Source organism: Mobula hypostoma, chromosome 5 (assembly GCF_963921235.1).
Source record: "Mobula hypostoma chromosome 5, sMobHyp1.1, whole genome shotgun sequence".
NCBI classification, from domain to species: domain Eukaryota; kingdom Metazoa; phylum Chordata; class Chondrichthyes; order Myliobatiformes; family Myliobatidae; genus Mobula; species Mobula hypostoma.
Window position 1 is genome coordinate 40,333,628 of NC_086101.1, and position 18,802 is coordinate 40,352,429.

The following is an 18,802-nucleotide window of genomic DNA, read 5'->3' on the forward strand; positions in this document are numbered from 1 at the left end:
GAATGATCAAAAATAAGGCAGATGGAATACAAAGTTAAGAAAAGTATGATAATGCATTTTGGTAAAAGGAACAATAGTGCAGATTATTATCTAGATGGTGAGAAAATTCAAACATCAGAGGTGCAAAGTGACTTAGGAGTCTTGTGCAAGACTCCCAGAAGGTTAATTCACAAGTCGGGTCCATGGTAAAGAAGGGAAATGCAATATTTGCATTTATATCAAGGGGATTAGAATATAAAAACAAGGAGATAATGCTGAAGCTTTATAAATCACTAATCAGGCCATACTTGGAGTATTGTCAACAGTTTTGTGTCCCTTATCTCCAAAAGGATGTATTGTCATTGGAGATTCCAGAGGAGATTCATGAGGATGATTCCGGGAATAAAGGGGTTAACATATCAGGACCACTTGGCAGCTTTGGGCCTATATTCACTGGAATTTAGAAGAATACATGGGGATCTTATCGAAAACTACTGGATGTTGAAAGGACTAGATAGGGTGGATGTGGGGAACACGTTTCCTCTGGTGAGGGTATCCAGAACAAGAGGGCATGGACTTAAAATTGAGGGGTGACCTTTTAGAACGGAAATAAGTAGGAATATTTTTAGCAAAAGAGTAGTGAATCTGTGGAATGCTCTGCCATAGACTGTGGTGGAGGCCAAACCTATTGGTATATTCAAAGCTGAAGTTATTAGATGCTGATCAGTCGGGGCATCAAGGGATAAGGTGAGACGGCAGGTGTGTGGAGTTCAATCGGATCCGGGATCAGCCATGATGAAATGGAGGAGCAGATTCGACGGGCTGAATGGACTAATTATGCTCCTATGTCTTATATTCACAGATTCATCTTTGACTCTGAATGAATACGTCAAAGTTGTTGTTGAATTCATCAAGACCTGTGTCGATGAGTGTGTGCCTTTGAGAAAATACCAGACATACCCAAAACCAAAAACTGTGGATAAACCAAGAGACTTAAGTACTGCTGAGGGCTAGATCAGTGGGTCTACAGATCAGTGATCCAGAACTATAGAAGAAGTCCAAGTAAGACCTACAGAAAACTATTTTAAGAACAAGAATACAATTCTGGTTGAAGTTAGAGATTGAATCGGACGCAGGGCAACGGTGGCAGGGGTTGTAGGCCATTAGTTCCTACAAGTCAAAACCTAACATCCTGAATGGCTATGATGCATCACTCCCAGACTAACTCAACAGTTTTTATGCTCCCTTTGAAAGGGAGAATAAAACTAGACCTGTGTAAATCTCTGCAGCATCTGGTGATGCTGTGATCTCTGTCTCGGAATCTGATGTCAGAACATTTTTCAAGAGGGTGAACTCTGGCAAGGTGTCAGTCTCTGCTAGTGCATCCGGTAGGGCACTGATACCCTGTGCTAGCCAACCAATGTCCAGGAATGTTCAAGGCCATCTTCAATCTCACTGCTGCAGTTGGAGGCTCCCATATGTTTCAAAAGTGTGACAATCATACCAATGCCCAAGAAGAATGGGGTGAGCTGTCTCAATGACTATCGCACACTAGCACTCACATCTTCTGTGATGAAGTGATTTGAGAGGATGGTCATGACTAGAATAAGCAAGGACCTGGACCCGCTGCAATTTGCCAAATGCTACAATAGGTCTACAGCAGATGCAATCTCACTGGTTCTCCACGTGACCTTGAACCAGCTGGACAATAACAATACCTATGTCTGGCTACTTTTTGTTGATACTGCTCAGCGCTCAACATCATCATACCCTCAGTACTAGTCAACAATCTCCAAATCCAGGACCTCTGCACCTCCCTCTGCAAATGACTTCCTCATTGTGAATCAGAAATAAATCCTCGCTGACGGTTAACACTCGTGCACCTTAAGGGTGCATGCTGAGCCCACTGCTGTACTCTCTCTACACTCATGACTGTGTGGCTAGGCACAGCTCAAATGCCATCTCAAAATTTGCCGATGACACAACTATTTGTAACGAGGAGGTGTACTGGTGTGAGATGGATCAGCTGGCTGAGTGGTGTCACAACAGCAGCCTTGTACTCAACATCAGAAAGACCAAGGAATCGACTGTGGACTTCAGGAAGGGGAAGTCAAAGGAATGTACACCAACTATTCTTGAGGGATCAGCTGTGGAAAGGGACAGCAGTAACAGGTTCCTGGCTATCAATATCTCTGAAAGTCAATCCTGGGCCCAGCATATTGATGAAACTCCAAAGAAGGCATAACAACAACTATATTTCATTTGGAGTTTGAGAAGACTAGGTATATCACAGAAGGCTCTCAAAAATTTCTACAGATGTACTATGGAGAGCATCCTAAGTGGTTGCAACACCAACTGGAATGAAAGGACCACAGCACAGGATCAGATGAAGCTGCAGTCAGTTGTAAACTCAGCTAACTCTATCAGGGGCACTAGCCTCCCCAGCACCCCGGACACTTTCAAAAGGCAACGCCTCATTCAGGAACATCATCACCCAGGACGTGTTCTCTTCTCATTGCTTCCATCAGGGAAGAGGTATAGGAGCCTGAAGACACAATATTTCGTATTGTAATTTTGTATTTTTTGAATTATGTATTGCAATGCACTGCTGCCACAAAAGAACAAATTTCATGATATACTGTATGCTGGTGATATTAAACCTGATTCAGATTCTGTCCTTTGAGTGGTGAGGCTCCTGCTACTCTGTCAACTCCATGAATCACCTCACTTGATTCTCCAGAAGGAATCTCAGCAAATGCATGAAGCTCCATCACTGCAAATGTCTTCTGGATGAAACTCTGCAGGCTTGCTTGGCTACTCTTGAATTCTGACATAAGAGAGATTGATCCAATATTTCAGGCAAGAGCATGGGAGTTTGCCCTAACATCCCAGTCAATATTTAACCCTCAACCAGCATTCAACTGTACCTGCAACCTCATTACTGTTTGTAGAACCTTTCTGATCTTCATTTGGCTTCTCTCTGCACTGTGCTGCTGTTGCAAAACAAGAAATCCTGACTCATATAAGATAGTGATTATACACCTGATTCTGATCCTTTAGGAGATTACAACAGAGCTAGTTACAATAGACTCATTTGTAATTGCTTTGCAATGTTATAGTGCTTCCCCAGAGCTCTGCAAATCTTTTACAAGTTTATGTGCAACTTATGGACTTTGACATTGAATCTCAGATCATTGCCCTTGCAGCTAGAAGAATCTAAAATATAAAAACTTAGATATTAAAAATCTATGCTCAGTTCATCCATTCTGACTGAATTCCTTGCCTGAGCTAGTCATCATTGCCTGCATTTGGCCCATTCCCCTCTAAACTTTTCCTATCTGTGTACCTGTCTAAATTTATTTTAAGCATTATAATTGTACTCACTTTCACAGTTTCCTCTGGTAGCTTGTTCCATGTACGCCTCGGCCGCTGTGTCAAAAATATTCTCCTCAGGTCCTCTTTAAATCCTCCTCACACCTCAAACATATGTCCTCTAACTTTAGACACCTCTACCCTGAAAATTCACTTATCTAAGGCCCTTGTGATTTTATTTTCCTCCATTCCTCAACCCCTACCCTCAATGGAAAATGTCCCAATCTATCCAGTCTCTCCAGTCCCAGTAATATGTCTTCTTCATCTTTTTTTTTCCCATTTCAATGTGATCCCAATCCTAATGCATGGATGGCTTGCTAATTGACTCAGATCTGAGTCCTTCAGTTATCGAATTTGCAAAAAATTCTTCCAATCTCATATCCAAAATGTCAATCTTTATCTGTCCTAACTCCCCACCTTGCATCTCAATACACTACAGCTTGCTTTGGCAGCTCCTCTGGTCTGTGACCACAACAAACGACAAGGTTGTAGATACATCTCAGTACATCACAGAAACAGGCTCCTCCACCCCCACAGAGTCTGTCTATTCTTCTTGCCTGACTCCATAAGGCAGCCAGCAAAATCAAAGACCCCACCCACCTTGAATATTCTCTCCTCTCCCCTCTCCCCTCTCCCATTGGGCAGAAGACACAAAATCTGAAAGCACATGTAATCAGACTTAAGGATAGCTTCTACCCCTCTGTTATAAGACTGTTGATTGATTTCCTTGGACAATAAGGTGACACTTGACTTCAAAATCTACCTTGTTATGGTCTTGCATCTTATTGTTTACCTGTACTGCACATTCTATGTAACTGTTACTCTTTATCCTAATCTGTTTTGTTTTATCTTGTACTACCTCTGTGCACTGTGTAATGAATTGTTCTGTATGAATAGTAGGCAAGGCAAGCTTTTCACTGTACCTTGGTACATGTGATAATAAACCAATTCCAAAGTAGTTAATGATTTCCAAGTAGATTGGCCCATTGTTAGTTGAGAAGTGATCACCAAGCTCTCATCCACGTTTTGCACTAGATGGAGCTATGGAGGCTGGCAAACATCCTTCACTGGTATTATAATGAATAATATGTTATAAATCTCCTTTATTTCATTATGGATTAGATCAATCACTTTAGGCATAATTGCTGGTTTTCCCAGTGGATTTATGGTTCAAGCTTCTAATCAAATTAATTGCATAATCCTAAAAGAAAACTCTCTCAAAAGCCAGCATAAAGAGGCATCATAAAAGAAGGTGTTATTTCTTCTCGTTCTTTGCTAGGAAAAAAAGTCCTTGAATAGTTTTATTTACTTATTTTTAACTTTTTGGGATACAGCGTGGAATAGGCCCATCGGGCTCTTTGAGTCGTGCTGCCCAGCAAACCCCAATTAGCCCTAGCCTAATTACACATCAGCTTACAACGAGCAATTAACCTACTAACCAGTACATCTTTGGACTGTGCGAGGAATCCGGAACACCCAGAGAAAACCCATGCATTCCACGAGGAGGATGTACAGAATCCTTACAGATGACGTCAGAATTCAACTTCAAACATTGACACCTTGTGCCGGAATAACATCATGCTAACCGCTACGTTAACCGTGGCACCCAACGGTGTTAGCTGTGTTGTAAACTTTACGGTGGAGAAAAAGAATCAGGTTTCTCATACCAAAACACAATTTTTATCGTGTCCACTATATTATTTGTAATTATAAAGTTATAAAAGCAAAGGCTAAACCATTGACTTAATGTTGTTGGATATACATTAATCTATTTCTTCGTAAACTAAATCTATCTTTAAGATGTTAAAAATTTTCCAAACATGCTCACTGCTGTCTGTGTGCTACCAATACAACTCAGTGATGACAAATGGGTGCCTGCTGTCAAATTTGAGAAAAGTGGTGTTCAAATCAAATGCAAGGACAGTGAAAACTATCACAGTTGAGAAAACCGTGGTGAGTAATTCCCCAGTGCAATGCATCGGCCTAGCCTTTTGATTAGAAACTCAGCTAGATCAAAAATGTATATTTAGTGGCTGCAAGAGTCAGACAGAGATTGGGGCCCTGCAGCCAGTGACTCACCTCCCGACATGACAAACCCTTTCCACCATCTACAACTCACAAGACTGTAGTGTGGTAGACTGTTCTCCATGTATCTGGATGACTGCAGCTCAAACAACGCTCCAACAACATAGAAACATAGAAAATAGGTGCAGGAGTAGGCCATTCGGCCCTTCGAGCCTGCACCGCCATTCAGTATGATCATGGCTGATCATCCAACTCAGAATCCTGCACCAGTCTTCCCTCCATACCCCCTGATCCCTCTAGTCACAAGGGCCATATCTAACTCCCTCTTAAATATAGCCAATGAACTGGCCTCAACTGTTTCCTGTGGCAGAGAATTCCACAGATTCACCACTCTCTGTGTGAAGAAGTTTTTCCTAATCTCGGTCCTAAAAGGCTTCCCCTTTATCCTCAAACTGTGACCCCTTGTTCTGAAACATTAAGGACAAAACAACCTGATGAATTGGTGCACCATCACCTACACTATATATTCATAGAACATAGACTAGTTCAGCACAGGAACTGGCCCTTTGGCCCACAAGGTCTGTGTTGAGTGTAATGCTGAATTAAGCCAAGTGTCTGCTGCCTGAACCTGATCCTTATCCCTCCATTCCCTGCACATTTCCGTTTAACAACCTCTTAAGCACCATTCATCATCATAGCTTGTCACACCAGACAGCCAGCCACTCTAGTGTTGTTTGGTTGATGTTGAACAGGTCAGTGTCAGCTAAATCAGGTGAGAGTGGGCAGTTGCGCAGAACATGTTCAATGTTCTAAACCCTTTCACCACACTCAAAGGATTCGCTGGTCTTTAAACCCCACTTCACCATATTGTCTCCCATCCTACAAACCCCCGTTCTCGCTCTGTTGAGAGTACACCACTTCCGTTTGTCAAGCAGTGCCCCATGTGGCAACATTTCTGTGGGGTCTTGTACTGTATTGTTTGCTGAGGTTCTGGCTTCTGTTTGTTGCCAGAGGTCAATCCTGTATGTTTGGGGGGATGTTCCGTGTGGTAGTTCCTCCACTGTAGCAAAGCTTTCCCTCGATTTTAGGCGGTTGGAAACTGGCACATGATGATGTAGTGGGTGCCGTGGATCCGAGTTCTGTTTACCACTACAATATCTGCTGTGACCACTCAGCCCTGGCAGCCTATTCTGGGTACCCATCATTTATAAAACTTGCCCTACACGGCAACTTTGTGTTTTCTCTCTAATCTTAAATGAATGTCTTCTGGTACTCTAGTACTTCATTCCCTCAACCAATTCTACAGTGGCAACAGTGTGTACTGTCTACAACATGCATTGCTGTTACTCCCCTGAGCTATTCCAACAACAGGGGATGCAAGGACAGGAGGTGTATGAGAACACTACCAACCTTCGGTTCTCTTCCAAGTGACACATCATTCTGACTTGGAGGGATATATTGTTCTTTCATCAAGTCCTGGAACTTGCTTCTTAACAGAGCCTTGGGATTAACTTTTCCCAAGAGATTGCAGTGGCTTAAGAAGGCAGCTCACCAACAGCTTCTCTAGGGCAATTGCGGACAGATAATGAATACACACAAAGTGCTGGAGGAACTCAGCAGGTCAGACAGCATCTATGAATCAGTCAATATTTCAGGCCCCATAGATGCTGTCTGACCTGCTGAGCTCCTCCAGCATTTTGCATGTGTTGCTTTGCATTTTCAGCACCCGCAGATTTTCTTGTGTTTATGGATAATAAATGCTGGTTTCATCATCAATACTTGCATCTTGACAATCAATAAATAAGAAAAAAAAATGCACTGAAAATCTATCACCAGTTCTTGGAGTGTCTAGTATAGTCTGATTTGACGTTTTCTTCTAGCCAGCAATCTTTTAATTTAACATCAGTTTACACTGATTCTTTATTCTGCCATCATTTCAATATTCAGCCAGACAGCCTCCAGCTTTCAGTTGTCAATACTGTAGTTTTCACAGTTTAATTTCCTTTTCAGATATGCCAGGTACAATGATAAATATGATACTTAATCCCCTGTTGCATACATTACTTTGAATCTGGTTCATTTTTACAATTGGGTGTTTGTTAAGCAGATCTCCTGATCTTTATTTTTGGAGCTCAGTTTGTCTAACAAATTACTACTTAATAAAAGCAAATTTGCAATTAGAATTCTTAAACCTTAACTATAAGAAAATAACTTTCTTTAATTTACAGTTTTAAACTTAAATAATTTAAATCTCTATCCTGTCTGAATCATTCACTTTTAATTTCTCTGCATTTGAAACTTTCATGTCATCCTTTATATCTAATTTAACATTTCTGGATATTAAATTAATTTTTTTTTATTCATAACTTTCTGCTCTCATTGAGTACCCTTGGAAGGATTCATTTTATTTAGATTTAAAATAAATAACATAATTCTGCTTGTTTCATGAATTAAGACATTAAATCCTGTTAAATTCATTTTCTTGCTGCATCAGTTTACCATAATAGGTGATAAACCTGCATGTGTTATATTTAATAGAATTGTTTGTATCAGAGAGTTAAGTGAAAGGAGGTGCTTACAAATGAACTAGTAGGGGGTTGACTACTCAATAGGTTTACCTCTATTAAGAGGTTATTATTTATACACACCTCTTTTCAAACCAATCATTCAGTTTAATTTTCATTAGCCTACTGAAGGGATATTATTTGACAAGTACAGCAAATGTTTTCAAACAGAGTCCCAAGTGTGCGATGATAAAACCAGCCACCTAGGATGGGGAGACGGAACAGAAACAGGCCGTTCAGCCCACTGAGCCTGTGCCAGGCATTAAGCATCCATTTACAATAATCCAACACGACTCCCATATTGCTGTCCCCATATTCCTACCTGATCCCATGCCTGGAGTCCATCTATTGCCAGGGCTGTCCACAACTTCTGTTGAAAATGCTAAAGGGTTTCATCTCTGCCCTAGGATCCATTTCACAATTGCTGTTGTTAGGGACAGAGACAGATACAATGATTTTGTAGATTTCCAGATAAAGTTAATATTGTGATTTAAAGTGTTTGTTGAGAATGTGTTCAACTTGCTGTCCTGAGAATAGCCAATGACGTTAAAGTGTGAATAGGTAGAGCAAAGTTGATAGCCTTTATATCTACTCCAAACAGTCTGGAGTGCTGTTACTGGCCAGAGTTTGTGAATAGGTAAGTAACATATCCTGTGTTACAATGTGTTTAAACTGACTTAATGTTATTTTATTCAATGCCCATGATTGCAGGACAGAGCTGCCTCCTCAGAGCCCTGTGCTTGAGGAATTTATTATATAAACTGTGGCTTGTTGTGGTCAAACTCTCAACAAACCCATCCACATCAAGCCTCACCTCAACAAGCTGTACCTACACCAAGCTCCGTTCACATCATGCCCCACCCACAACAAGCCTACCATGAAATCTAAACACAAGAGATCCTGCCGATGCTGGAAATCTCAGAGCAACACACACAACATGCTTGAGGAAAACAACAAGACAGGCAACATGTATGAAGGGAATTGGCAGTCCACGTTTCAGGGAATATGATGAAGGATCTCAGCTTGAAACATCATTTTTTTATTCCCCTCCATAGATGCTGTCTACCTTGTTGAGTTCATCCCGAATTGTGTGTGAGTTGCTACCATGAACTTGCCCACAATGAGCCCCAGATACAGTCATCTCCTACAATAAGCCCCACCTATAACCTGCACCGTACTGTGAGTAACAACGTGTCCACTTCAATCCAATTACCTTCTGTGGCACTAATTTTAAAAAAATTACTGAGGATTAAAATAAAGCATTGCATTTCTTACATTTGTTCTCAATGCTACATGTTTGTTAAGCTGTGCAGTTGTGTTCCCCTAATATATGGAAGACTTCATTAAGCTGGAATAGTGCCAAAATGATTGCCAGCACTCGAGGTTCTAGAGAGAGGTAAACCAAGCTAGAATTTTTATTCCATGGAATGCAGGAGATTGAGGGGTGACCTTATAGCAGTGTATCATAAGGGGCATAGAGGCATGGAGTCTTTTTCCTTAGGGAAGGGGGAGTTCAAACTGGAGGACACAGGTTTAAAGTGAGAGGAGTAAAATTTATAAGGGACCTGAGGGGCAACCTCTTAACACAGCTGGTAATATATATATGGATCAAGATGCCAGAGGTAATGTTTGACAAAAACAACTTTCAAAATTCATTTGGATATGTACAGAGGAAGGGCTTAGAGGGTTATTGGCCAAACACAGAAAAATGTAAGTAACCTGGTGGGCATCATGATTAGTATGGCTGCGATGGGCCAAATAGCCTGTTTCTAAGCTGTATTTTTCTTTGACTCCACATACAGTGGTCCAATGAGGAATGGCTGCCTGGCAAAAGGTAGATAGCATCAGATTACCTATGAAATATTTGGAGGTTTGAATGGATGGAAAGCGAACTTACTCACTCTAGAAGGAGAGTAACCTGTTACATTTTGCTTCAGGGTGTTTATCAATTCCTATTTAGTGAACAGACTGCAATTAATGAGTTGCAACCTGGTGCTTCAAAAAGTACATTGGAAAACAGAAGGACAATGCATAATTCAAGCTCTGGGATTAGGCATGTCCTTTGGAAAGTTCATTTTTCATTAATTACATAAATTAAGTGTAGGATGTGAATAAAAGAAAGGTGTGCAAGCAAACATGTTACATTTAGATGAAGACAAAACTCCTTCCTTGTTATTTTGGTATTTCCAATTCATTATATCTACAATATGTTATTCTGATTGTACATAAAGCCTTAACCTTGAACCCCACTACCTGAGGTATCCTCATTCCGAAGGTGGGAATCTTGTTCAACAGTCCAAGACTCTGTCTACTTGGAGAGTTGATTAAGGACTAGGCAGGTACATCAACTAATGAGAAATACTGGTGGTTCTGGGGCAAGTAATGATACAGATATTAAACTCTTGGATAGGCAATGCAGGGACGTGAGTTCAAATCACAAAATAGGAACCGGGATATTTAAGTTTAATAGGTTAAATGGTACTTTATAAATAAAAAGTCAAATTTCATGCTAATAATAAAGCCACTGCATTGCTATAAAACTGCATCTGGTTCATTGATAAATCTTCAGGGGAGGAAATTTATCCTCTCTATCCTGACTGCTTTGTATGAGACTCCAATGGTCTTGCAAGCAGCCATCAACCATCAGTTGAACCATCAATGATAATCAGAATCAGGTTTAATGTCAATGATCATACATAGAAACATAGAAAATTTACAGAATATTACAGGCCCTTCAGCCCACAATGTTGTGCCGACCATGTAACCTACACTAGAAGCTGCTTAGAATATCCTTACCACATAGCCCTCTATTTTGCTAAGTTTCATGTAAGAGTCTCTTAAAAGACCCTATTGTATCCACCTCTACCACCTTCACTGGCAGTGGATTCCACACACCCTGCACTCTCTGTGTGAAAAACCTACATCTGACATCTCCCTGGTACCTACTTCCAAGCACCTTAAAACTATGCCCCTCGTGTTAGTTATTTCAGCCCTGGTTACAGAATGTGTTGTTTTGCAGCAGCGTTACAATGTAAAGACATAAAAATATTACAAATTACAAAATCAATAACTGGTGTAGAAATAATGAAGTAGTGTTCATGGCTTCATTGACCATTCAGAAATCTGATGCACAAAGTGTTCCTAAATCTTTGGTTGTGGGCCTTCATGGCTCTATACCTCCTCCATGATGGTAGTAATGAGAAGGCAGATGGTGAATGGTGTTGCCGTCTTCAGAATATACTGTAGAAATTAGATCATAGAACAGTGCAGCACAATACAGACACTTTGGCCCACAATGTTGTGCTGACCCACATAAACCTACCCCACAAATGAGAAAATCTGCAGATGCTGAAAATCCAAGCAACGCACACAAAATGCCGGAGGAACGCAGCACGCCAGGCAGCATCTATGGAAAAGAGTAAACAGTTGATGTTTTGGGCCAAGACCCTTCTTCAGGACTGAATGTTCTTGGCTCAAAACATCGATTGTTCACTCTTTTCCCAGATGCTGCGTGGCCTGCTGAGTCCCTCCAGCATTTTGTGTGTGGTGCTAAACCTACTCCATGATCAACCTAACCCTTTCTTCAAAACCTCTTGAAGAGGTCTTGCCAGTGAAAACCAGATCCAGGAAAAATAAACTCATATTTATTTTTTTGCTCTATACATTCCTACAGGGAGCTTCCCTTTGCTGATTTCTATTTCCAACTTTCCACAGTCCATCCACTGTTACCAGATGAAGGAAGTTTAAACAGTGCATGGGGATAAAGTACTCTCGAATCTGTCTGTCTCAGTTCCGTGCATGTCTATATTTAACCGCTCTGTTCTAGTAGCTACTTCACTTGAGCATAAGGCCTTCTCCCCTTCCCTGCATTAAAAAGGCATCTCTATCATGTCTGCTTCAGACTTGAACACATCAATGGAGTTCAACACTAATGGAGTCTCATGATTTAGGAAGTGTGATACCTGATCAGAGCAAAATAACAGAGCAATTAAAAACTTCTTTCCTGAACTTGCATAATTCATCCTGAGGTACTTGATCAAATCTCATCAAAACAGTTAAAACAACTGCAGATTTAATTTCATATAAAGAAATAAACCATAGATAAATCTGGTCATTTTTTTAATGATGACCACACGAAATATCAACTTATAATAAAGCTATGTTTGTTTCACTAATGTTCTTCAATAAGTCATCACCTTTCTGTGGTGGAAAGGCTTGTGAGATCCTGAGATCCCTAGAGCTCAGCTCCTGGTCGGGTCACCCATGGCAGTAAGGCCAAGGAAGTGGTTGCAGACGATGTGTGATCCAACCAAGACTGCAGTGGTGGAGCAGGTGGAAGATAATGACACTTCGCCATGCCAGCGAAGGCAAAAGAAGGCTGCAGCAGTGAAGGGACCCCAGCTGACTTGAATGCCATGCCGCTGGATCCTGACACTGATCAGTTAAGTGACTGCGCATACAATCAGTCTCCCCACGTTAAATAAAGTCACACACAGGCGTTCTCCATCAAGAGAATAACCCATCAGACTCAACACGAGTGATCACACTACTACTATTATTTAGTGGAGGAAACCTGCCTTTCTCACCACGTCTTGTCTATACGTGTATCCTACAATGTAGTTGGCTCACAACTGTCTTCTCCATTCAAGGGCTGTGAAGGATAGGCAAAAAAAGTGACAGTTCTAGTGACAACCACAAATAACTAACCTCTCGTAACACATAGCAAGATGATTCACTGCGAGCTGCTCTCTACAGATCCTCTCATTTCTTCTATTATAATCATTCCTCTCTCTTAAATCTGAATTCTATGTCTCTAAGAGTTACTGCACTTCATTCTTCATTCTAATTCTGTACTGTTTTATCTTGTGCTACTTCAATGCACCATGTAACGAATTGTTCTGCATGTACAGCATGCAATACAAGAATTACAATGTACCTAAGCACGTGTGACAATACTATGTGATAATAATCGGGATGACACAGTGGTTTGCGGTTAGTACAATGCTTTACAGTACAGGCACCCTGGGTTCAATTCCCATCGCTGCCTGAACATTCTCCCCGTGACTACATAGGTTTCCTCCGGCTGCTCCAGTTTCCTCCCACAGTCCAAAGATGTACCAGTAGGTCGGCTAATTATCCTGTGATTAGGCTAGGATTAAACTCTTCCTTCAGTTAGTCCTGACGAAGGGTCTCGGCCTGAAACGTCGACTGCGCCTCTTCCTATAGATGCTGCCTGGCCTGCTGCGTTCACCAGCAACTTTGATGTATGTTGCTTAAACAGGAGATTGCTGGGCAGTGTGGCTCGAAGGGCTGGAAGGGCCTATTCCATGCTGTATGATTAATAAATAAACAAGCAATATTGACCAATCAACCATCCAAATCCAAAGCAACTATGGCTGCATTTGGAGTATTCTGTGTGCTTCTTGTAATGTCTGGTCTATTTCTTTTAGAGCAATGACCCACACCCCCTACCTCAGCACCACATATTGATCAGTTGTCTACACATGTGCATTGACTTCTCTATCTTTCTCTCTCCCTCTCTCTCGCTGCAATGTGAGTACACCAGTTAAAGCCATCTCCTGCATGTGTGTTTTTATTTAATCGATAGGTAGTTGTGCACAGACACAACAAATTGACGATGAGAATGGGGTCTAAACATCAGAAAATATCACAAACTGCACCAACATTTATGGGATAAAACAGCAGGTGTTAAACAGCACGAGAAAGCCAAAGGAATATGTGCATAACAGTGAAAGACACACTGAGTTTTATCGAGAGGGTTGAACTGTATTGTAACATGAACAAGGTGGAGAAGGAAAAGAAAGCCCCTATGCTTCTTAGCTTAATGGGGTCAAGAATGGACAGTCTCTTACGCAACTTAGTAACTCCCGCAAAGCCAGCAAGCAAGACATTTGATGGAATTGTTACAATTTTTACAAAATCACTTGAGCTCTAAACTGCTGGCAATAGCTTGAGTTTACAAAAGGAACGAGTCAAAAGATGAAGACATTTCTGAATATATTACAGAATTGCACAAACTTTCCCAGTACAGTGATTTTTGAGATGGACCTTCTAATGCACTAAGGGATAGGCTTGTATGTGGCATGCTTGGACAAAACACTCAAATGAGGCTACTGGTAGAAAGAGACCTAACCTTAGAATGGGCATTGGCCATCACAATATCATTAGAGACTGCAGCAAAGGATGCAGCTGAACTGCAGAAAAGGTAAGAATGTGAAATGCACAAAATGTCCCTGAATGATGCAAAAATCCAAAGAATGTATTGATGTGGCAAATGTGTTGGTTCAAAGAAAAAGTCTGCAGAAAGTATCACAGACAAGGTCACATAAAGAGAGTGTGCAAGATAGACAGAAAGCACAACCAAGTGAAAAGTCTCAAACGCAAATCTAAGCAAATGCATATAGTTAGTGAATGTAAAACAGAATCAGACAACAAAGAGGCTGACAAAAATGAACTGTCATGCCTAGAACCACATAGTACAACTGAAGCAGATCACAAAATCATCTGGATCACAATAGATGTGTCTGGTGTAAAACTGAAAATGGAGCTAGATACAGGCAAAGAAATGTCTCCCAAAGGCAAATTGAAAGCAAATGTAATGTATGGAGGCCAAACAGAACAGTTAGAGCTTTATTTGTTGAAAAGTGGAGGACCAGCACTGTTCATATGTGAATGGTTGTGAAAAATCCAACTAGACTGGCACTCAATCAAAGCTGTCAATGTGACATCAACAGGCAACTACAGCCCAAATGGTCGCGCTAACCGGAGGCTATCACAACTGCTTAATGCTAATAATAAGGTGTTTGAGAAGGAAATAGATAAACATATTGAAGACTTGGTCAAAAGCTATTTAAGATGCCAAAAAGTTCAAAGTGCACCCCCACAGGCACCGTTACACCTGTAGGAATGGTCATCATCACCATGGAAAAGAATACATATTGATTTTGTTGGGTCATTCATGAACTCCATGTTTCTGATTGCTGTGGATGCTCATTCGAATTGGCCAGAGGTTATACCAATGAAGTCAACCACCTTTGCAAAGACTGTCTCCACTCTGAGGAGTATCTTCACCAGAAATGGCTTACCAAAACAAACTGTGAGTGACAATGGACCACAATTCACGTTAGAAGAATTCTAACTGTTCTTGAAAAGAATGGCATCAGACATCTCAAGTCAGCTCCTCACCATCCAGCAACATATGGGTTGGAAGTTTTATCCAAACCTTCAAGAAGTCCATGAAAATGATGGATATGGAGGACATTTCTCTACAGCACAAGGTGGACAACTTCCTTTTTGTGTATCGGAACTCTGCTCATGCAACAATAAATCAAACACCTGAAATGCTGTTCTTTAGCGGGAATCTGAGATCTCACAAAGACCTCCTGAAACCAGACCTCCGGAGGGAAATACAGAATAAACAGTTCAGCCAGTTGCCAAGTGAAGCAGCAAGGAGTTTTGAGATTGGACAGGAAGTCATAGGAAAATTGAATGTTTTGTACATGTACAGTTTTATGTTACTTTAATCCAAAGGAAGTGTAACATGTGGATCTATTTCTTTTAGAGTAATGATCCTCCACCCCACTAGTGCTATGTATTGATCTGTTGTCTGCCCATGCGCTGTCTACACATACGCATTGCTCTCACTTTCTCTCTCACCGCAATGTGAATACACCTGTTAAAGCCATCTCCCGTGTACATGCTTTTATTTAATTGATATGTAGTAGTGCACAGACACAACAGTTCTGTTCACAACATTCCACGAAGCAAGTGAAGGCCTCAAAAAGGACGCAGAAGAGGTTTACCAGGATGCTGCCTGGATTAGAGAGTATTAGCTCTAAGGAGAGGCTGGACAAAGCTGAATTGTTTTGGCTGGAATGTTGGAGGCAGGAAGGGGAAGTATATAAAGTTATGAGAATTATGATAGGATACATAGACATTTTCCCAGGGTGGAAATGTCAGACATTATTGGGCATAGCTTTAAAGTGAGACGGGAAAGATTAAAGATTAATGAGGCAAGTAATTTACATAGAAAGTGGTAGGTGCCTGGAGCTGAAAGGCGAGAAGGTGGATGCTGTCATGTTGTTTATTTAGCAAAGACAAACTTTGCATAGGTTTACAAATGTTAACACATTTATTAACAAGAGACAGCCATGGCTTCTAGCTTCACGCTCTAGCACACCAAGAGCGTGTGTGCCCGACCAGTCAACTTCGATGGGTGAAAATGAAAGAACTATTTTCTTTACAGGATAGAAGAGTCATGCTTCAGTTCGACTACGTTTTACTCGGTTCCACAGCCGAGCAAGCAGACGTGTCCTGTTCGTCCATTCACCAATGCCACTTCCAGTTTTGGCATTGCACATTGGGAGCTGAAGTTCTTTTTTATGTACAGACAGAATTACACAGATGCAGATAGGACCGCAATGTTTATGGGGCATTTAGACAGACACAAAAACAGGCAGGGGACTGATAGCAATAGGTTACATGCAAGCAGATGTCCAGTGTATCTTGATTAGAATGACCTGACCTTAGTGGACTGAAGGGCCAGTCCCTGTGCTATCCTATATACATAGAATGCAGGAGGAAGAAAATAAGGGAGCAGCTATAGAGGGGATTACACAGTCAACATTTTGGGTGGAGACCTTTCATCTGGGCCTGATAAGTGAGTCCTGACGAAGGATTTCAGCCCAAAACGTTGACTGAACAACACTCTTCTTAGGTGCTACGTGATTTGCTGAGTTCCTCCAGAGTTTTGTGTGTGTTGCTCAAAATTTCCAGCATAACCAGAATCTCTTCTGTTTTTATGACACTATAATTTACCAGACTGAGCTTCGGTCAGTTAACATGAAAGAGGAAAAGAGATAGATTTTTTCAGCCGTTAAGCTCACTTAAGTGGAGAGCAGTTAAGAAAGGAACATTTAATTTTGGTTGCTCGTATTTGTTTAATAGTATTTTTACAGACTATTGTTTGCAGAGGCTGCTCCATGGAAGGTTTGATTGATAAACTGGCTTGGAGGTAAATTTGCTTTTCAGTAATCTCTAAAACAAGATTTGACTTGTTTTAATGGTGTGAATAAATTAATTGCATAGCCTACCACCTACAGAGAAGGGATCACTTTATTGAGCTTCCTCTCACACATAAATGAATGCATCTTCTTAATATTATCCCAAGGAAATATTTCTCACTGTAATCTCTTTATGGTAGTTAGGAGACCATTTCAGTCTCAGCCTTGCTGCAATATTAAATGTCTTAATTTCCAGTTTTGATGCTGAAATGTCAGCGTCATCCCTTGTGGTAGCAGACAGTAGCCTTAATATTTGTAAAGGTAATGGTATGTGACGGTACCCAGAAAATATATCCCTGATTATGGCAGAAAATGCAAGGAAATTACACCAGTGTACAATAAGACCAAGTTGACTGTAGAAGGGCTCAAATGAGCTTTGATTGAGTAAGATGCACAGATTTTATTTTTAACACCATTTAGCCTACTAGGCATTTGATGATATTGCTCCCTTCATACAGCAGGACAGTCAATTCTCTATAGGTGCCCGGGGCAACAAGTATGCAAAGCCACTCTCAGAGAAGAAAGTCATTTGGAAAAGGTCAGCTCCAAACTTTACAATCTAGATAATGCTGTCAGTGATTTCCAGGTTTGTTAGAGTGATGGTAACCTCAGCGAATGATATCGGTAGCTGATGCAAGTCATTCAAACACAAACCTAATCTCCTGAAAACTTTTAACAAAAATACATAGCACCCTTCCAAGGTGCATGCGCTGTTTTTACTTGGAAATATATAATAATTCTTTCATCAGTGCTGGCTTCCAATCATGGAATGGTAATCCATCTCAGAAACCTGTGGAGGTTCTCCTTGTCAACTTTGCAAGTAGGGATGGACACTAAAGAATGTGAAATGAATGTGAAATGAGAGGGTCTTCTCTGGTTGGGTGCTGGTGACTATTGGTTTTTTGCAAGGGTTGATGTTAGGACCTCTTCTTTTCACATTATATGTCAATGATGTGATTGATGGAATTGATCGCTTTGTGGCCAAGTTTGCAGACAATACAAAGATACAGTAGGTGAAGGGGAAGGTAGTGTCGAGGAAGCAGGAGGTCTTCAGATGGACTTGATCAGATTAGGAGAATGGGCAATGAAGTGGTAGATCAAAAATAGTGTAGGGAATTACCTAGTCATGCAATTTGGTAAAAGGAATAAAGGCATAAACTATTTTCTAAAAGGGGAACAAATTCAGAAATCAGAGAGGCAAAGGGACTTGGGAGTCCTGGTGCAGGATTATCTAAAAATTATCTTGCAGATTGAGTTGGTAGTGAGAAAGGGAAATGCAATTGTGACATCCATTTCGTTAGGACTAGAATATAAAATTAAGGATGTAATATTGAGGCTTTATAAGGCACTGGCTAGACTGCACATGGAATATGGTGAGCAGTTTTGGACTCCTAATTTAACAAAGGGTGTTGCTGGCATTGGAAAAAGTCCAGAGGAAAATTGCAAGAATGATCCCAGGAAGGAAAGTATTAATATATGAGGGACGTTTGATGGCTCTGGGCCTGTACTCACTGGCATTTAGAAGAATGAGGGAGGATTTCATTGAAACCTCATGAATATTAAGATGCTTGGACAAGGTGGATATGAAGAGCATGTTTCCTCTAATGGAGAAGTCTTCGACCAAAGGGCACAACCTCAGAATACACGGATCTCCTTTTAGAACAGAGATGAGGAGGAATTTCTTCAGCTAGATGGTGGTGAAACTGGGGAATTTATTGCTTTGGGTGGCTGTGGAAGCCAAATTATTGAATATATTTAAAACAGAGGTTGATGGGTTCT